The sequence below is a fragment of the Hakea prostrata genome, chromosome 5 (assembly GCF_041222555.1).
Source record: "Hakea prostrata isolate BN-2017 chromosome 5, UWA_Hpros_2, whole genome shotgun sequence".
Classification (NCBI taxonomy): domain Eukaryota; kingdom Viridiplantae; phylum Streptophyta; class Magnoliopsida; order Proteales; family Proteaceae; genus Hakea; species Hakea prostrata.
In genome coordinates, this window is record NC_142604.1 from 15947556 (window position 1) to 15953882 (window position 6327).

Consider the following 6327-nt stretch of genomic DNA (forward strand, 5'->3'; position numbering starts at 1 on the left):
GGATCATCTCCTTGGAGGGGCTCTTCCAATGAGTGTTTGATGAGTTGTAGGATTCAGTTGCATATAATATTCTAATCCAAGGGTACTCATATTTCCTCCAAGGAGAAGAGCCAAATACTTATGTGATCCCTGTAAAATTAAATGTTTTAGCATGTAATTAAACCCCATTCTCTCTTGGTTTACACATGCTGTACCTGTTATTTTACATTAATCGTTAATCACCCACAGTGGTTAAGATTATTTGATCTGCTCTATAATTTCTTCTTTTTTATGTTTTAATATATAGTTTATGTTCACTGTATACTTTTTCAATATCCTTGATTGATTATTTATTATCTTGCACTATAAACAAAGAAGTTCTGGTTGGAGTAAAAATATTATTTATTTATTGCACAGCATGAATCTACCCGATTTAGTATGTAACCATTACCAGTAAATGCAGCCCATTAGCTGCAAAGGCGAGTGATTATTTGTGACAATTGAAGTTATTGAACTGGGTCTGTTTGGGATGAGTCTGCTAGAGGCATCCATGGTCAGGTGATAGGCAAGGATAAAGCTTTCAATCGTGGAGTTCAACTTTGGTGTTTTTATTCAAGTTTACATTGTTAGGCTTATCTTAAACAATTTATGGACTCAGATTAGGTCTGTTTATTGGAGATGCATTGCCATTTGGTTCGAGATGGGTTAGTTTAGTTTGTTGTGGGAGTGGATTATGGTTTGAGATGAAATCCCTTCAATTTTTTAGTCTCTTAATTCTCTTTTACCCTAGAGAAAGACGAAGTGATTGAAGAAGACTTCGTCTCTTTATAGGTTTGAGCAATTAAGATTTATGTTGACTGTCTTCAACATACTTGTGATTAGCAATGTAACGCAATGGGTTACATGACATTTTTAGTTTCTCCTTCGGATAGAAGTAAAGTAAGAGTTGTAGATGGACATGCCAAGTTGAGCCATTCTTTCAACTACATTCGTCTACACTAGTAGATACAGGAAAAGCAAAATCATTTGTCCTTTTATTGAGATGCTCAACTTAGGTACCATCTCTTGAAGGTTGACTTACCATAGCAGAGCAGCATAAGACTGCAATGAGTAGTTTAGGTAAGATACACTGTTAGGCATGATACAGAGAAATATTGTTTTACTAGCATTATCCAGTGTTTTAGGACCAGGAATTGGACCGATGATCGAACCAGATAGTTATTGATTCACACTCAAAAACTCTAGAACTTCTTCGCAATCCCTGCCCCCATGGAAATTTAAACTTTTCTTGACCTGTTAATTATTTGGTGTTGATTTTTGCCTACTAAGCCAACCAGTGGTTCAATTCTAGGTTTCTTGAGCATGACTCAGTCCGATTCTAATCTAGATTCACTATTTTTAAAGATGCAGGAATGTGGTTCTTAGAGAATGCATGCAATGTAGTTAACATGCTTATAATATGCCTAGTGATCAAACAATGAAACAAGTGGCCCTTATTTAGATATCTGATATTCCCAGACCGGCTACCATAAGTTCCCTGAATTTCAAAGGATTTTGCCTACTTGATTGTTTCCCCAGGATGCCATGCTGTCCTGCAAAGGTATATATATATAATCTCTCATTGCTTTCTCTTGTAGTAAGCATGGTTATACATTGAAAACAATCATAATTGTAAAGTGAAAGAAGAGACAGTTTGAGGCTACCGTGCTTGGCTCCTCGAACCACTGCTTGCAGCCTCACTAAGCCCCTTAAAGCTCGATATGCTCTTCTTGCCTGTTATCATAAAATCAAAAACTTTGAATTTGGTTACCAAGAGAATCAAGAGACGAAAGCCTATACATGTTCGCTTGTACACTGCATTCTCATTGTAACAGCCTCTCCTAATGACTTCTCTGACTTCCCCAACCCCTTCCCTCTGGGCAGCTCAACATTTCTGTGGCCCCAATAAGACCTACCCCTACTGTTCATGAGCTTCTATTGCTGCGATTGGAATCTTCCTTTTACGAGGAATCGGCATCCAAATGGGTAAGAAAGTTTAAAAAAGCATGCCTTAAACCCTGATCTTTGAGAAGGGTTAGCCTTGCTGGGTCCCCCAAGACCGGGATCAGCCCGATTGGTAAAACCCTGTGAAGAAACAAACATGGAAATGATGCAATTATTAAACAGTCTGCGGTAAACCCTTGGGACCAAGAACTACAGATAAATCCGAGAGAGTTTTAAGAAAAACCCAATGAGTAGGACTTTTCACAAGTCATCTCCTTTCCAAGGATAGGTTTTAGCAGAATATACAGGTGTTTTGGGATCCTGTATTTAAGCTAATTAGAGTATAAAGAATACATTTTTTTTATTTTGCTAAAACAATCGATGTAGATATGTCATTCAATGTACATATCAATGTAGAGTTGTTCAAAAAGTACATTATAAACTTAACTACTTAAGCAAATAACATTCAATATATAATTTATAACTTCAAAATAGTTGAAAATAAAAGGAAAATACAACTTAGTGTTAAGAGGAGTGCCAAGAGTGAATTCATCCTGTGAGCTGAGTAGTATTATGCCTGTAACATCCTCTCCTCCAACCAACGAACATAGACATCCCATGACATTTTATGCCTATGGTTGTCAAGTTAATCGACAACTGTAGCTTTATGAGTCTGGTAATCAATATGCTTAAGATAACCAACATGAGGGAATACGCACTTTGGATAGGGAAGTCCTGATGGAGGGGGTATTTGAGGAAACATGAAATAATCAAAAAAATTGAAAACTTGGGAAAGCTACAAAATTTACAGGAAAAATATATGCTTAAGATAACCAACCTGAGGGAATACGCACTTTGGATAGGGAAGTCCTGATGGAGGGGGTATTTGTCGTGGGTATTTGGGGAAACATGAAATAAACAAAAAAATTGAAAATTTGGGAAAGCTACAAAATTTACAGGAAAAAGTCCCAAGTTTCCACGAAATTTCGTAGGTTTTGATGAAATTTCCCAAGTTTCCCACAAAATTTGGGAATTTTTTTTTTCATGAACCAGCTGGTCCAACTGGGTTGAACCAAGTTTCAACAGGTTTCGAGGTTTTGACAAATTTCGAAATCTCAACAGTTTCGAATGAAACTGAGGACTTTTTTCGGTCCTCATGAGTTTCGTTTCGCATTTTCCAAAATGGGAAATTTTGCAAGTTTCGATGGAATTGAGTTTCGTTTTGCATTTTCCAAAATGGGAAATTTCGCAAGTTTCGATGGAATTTTGTTCTATGGCTGCAGTGGCAGGTGTTTTCCGAGGAAAGGTGTAAGTAGAAGATGGGTGAAGAAATAATCTCTTCACCCATCTGAGGGTATGAGAAGATAATTTAGTTATATAACACATTAACATTTAACACCCCTATCACCTTATGGGCAAAACGGTTATTTAATTTCAAATTAACGAAAAAGTAACAAGAATTAATATTAGATTTGGTTGAAAGTGGGTCACCACTAAATTTTCCCCACCCTAAATGTATCCAAATTTCAAACTTGGGACTAAAATACCCCTCAGTTTATTTAATTGAATATGTTATGACTAAAATGTACTTTAAATATATATTTTTTAACTATACATTAATTGACGTTTAATACCCCTTTTGCAGATTTTTTTTCTTCTTTTAATGCCAACGTTTTTAGGGCCTGTTTGGTTACATGAGTCTGGAGATTTCAAATATCTAGAGATTTTAAATCTATAGACCTCAAATCTATGGAGTCATAATTTATAAAATTAAATGTTTGGTTGTGAAATGAAATATGTGGATTCATCCTAAAAAACTATTTGATCGACGTGATTTTTGTAAATATGCAAATGTATAGCTTTTTTGAAATCTCTAGATTTCACCCCTTACCCATAAATCTACAGATTCACGTTTTTAGTGTAAAAAAGTGAATCTATAGAATACAAGAATTTAGAGATTTTTACAACCAAACGGGTATAATTCTCAGATTCATGAATCCAGAGATTTGAAATCTTTAGATTCATGTAACCAACAGGGCCCTTAAATAACCTGAAAAGTGATGCTGAAAGTGTTCTGCAACCCTAAAAAGCATTTCGGTCATTGCTTGTCCCAGGAAGATTCTTTGGATGATTAAATAACTGCTAAATGTCGATCAGCATTTTCTCATTGTGGCCCATTTTGTTCTGAACAGCATTTTCTCATTTTCAATTGGGGATGGTAGGGATTCTAATCTAAGAACAACATTTCAAAGAACAAGAGAAGAAAATGAAGGCCTAAAGGAAGCTCAAAGTCTCTAGAATTTGAAGAATAATAAAATTGTGTGCAGGGGCGGACCAAGGATTCAATATGGGGGGCCGAAGAATAACCTTCTCGTTGGGGAATCACTAATGCTACTTTGCCACACATATGTGGGGTTCTTATAAGACCCATTGAAGGTCCCACCGCTAAATTATTTTATTATATTAAGCAATAGGTCCACATATATTTTGTGGGGCCCACACTATTAAAAAAAAAAAAGGTAAATTATTGATAGTGATATTTTTTCTTTCCGACAAAGTATAGGTAAATTAAAGCAACAATACAAAAAATATATATATACACATGATTTTTCTTAAAAGTACCTAATTGTGGAGTATTTTTTTTTTCAAATTTTCTTAACCCACTTATAAATAGGGAAAATAATAAATAGGAAGAAAGGAACGAGAGAGGAAAGAGGAGAGAGTAGAGAATAAATAGGGATTGAGGAGTTAGTTTCTAATTAGGAATGAAATTTTGAATATGAATAAGATTTTTTTTTCAAAAATTTCCTTAACCAATGTTTATAGAAAGAGAAGATAATAAATAGGAAAAAAAAATGAGAGAGAAGAGAGGAGAGAATAAATAGGAATTGAGGAGTTAGTTTCTGATAAGGAATGAAATTTTTAATAACTAATAAGATCTTTTTTCAAAAATTTCCTTAACCCACGATTTATAGAAAGAGAAGAGAATAAATAGGAAGAAAATATGAGAGAGAAGAGAGTTGAGAATAAATAGGGATTGAGGAGTTAGTTTTTAATTAGGAATGACATTTATATCTATTATTTTACTTTTAAAAATTGTTCTCAATATTTGAAGGGGCCAAATAGTAATATTTCACATGTAGGAAGAGAAAAAAATTAAAAAAAAATTAACAAACTAAAAGAATTAATATTATTTTTTAAAAATCCAGGGGGGCCTGGCCCCGGCCCCTCCATAGGTCCGCCCCTGCATGGAATAGAGTATTGAATTTGATATCACCTAGATCAAATTATCATACATCTCCAACATTAGATAACAACTACTTGGAGTCTTGAAAGTAGATGTTGTAGTCGTTGAATTTGACCAACTAGTTGGATCACTGGTTAGATCAGTGAATGGATCAAATATGGGGTTGAAGATTGAATCAGAGGTGACCTGAATTTGCTAACAAATCAAAGAACAGTCAAACTAGGTTAATCATATATGATTAGAAGTCACCTCTAATGATAGAGTCGGATTGCAAGCAAGACCATGAATTCAGGTTTTTGAAAAACCAGTGAAAGCTAAAGACGAGAGATTGGGAATGACATCGAAGTGCATACCTTATTTGGCTTTGAATATTGCTCGCATAAAATGAAGTGTCAAGATGAAGAAAAAGACATGACTGGGTGGCATTCAAGCACCAAATTGGTGCCTGAAAGTTGATCAGATTTGTTGTTGGGCGGTGCTGGTGCAGCAGCTTATGCGTGTGGAGAGCCCAGTGGTTGTTTCACACCAAGCTGAATCAAACCTTCAACTCAATGCGTTTATACTCGAACCAGTGGTGGTTATGTATTATATATCCTGACAAACATGAAAATACATATATATTTTATCCTTCCAAGAACATGCTAAACATGAAAACCTTATACAATACATACGCCACTGTTTCTTTCTAATTTTTATATCAAGAGCTAACGATCTTATTATATATTCTGTAACGACAAAGAAGGTCATTTTGCGTGTCTTACGTTGACGTTGCATGAGATTTCACATGACTTGGCCAAAGATAATAAATAGTTATTATTATATATACCAAAGTGTATAATTTGAATGAGACTCAACGGAAGCAGTTCAGAAGTAATCAAGATTCAAAACCCATCTCCAGAAATATAAAAATTTCGTCAAATCAAACAACGCGCGTTGATTATTTAATTTTCACGTGTTGTTTATTTAGAAATCCTTTCATGAGCTGGTTCTGCATGGCTACGGTTCTATGTATAACAGTATAAATAACTCCTTTAATTTTGCCGTGTTTTGGAGATGGAAACCTATACAGAACCTGCAGAAAGAGAAGCAAAATTGGAGTTCGATCGACCTATTGAAGC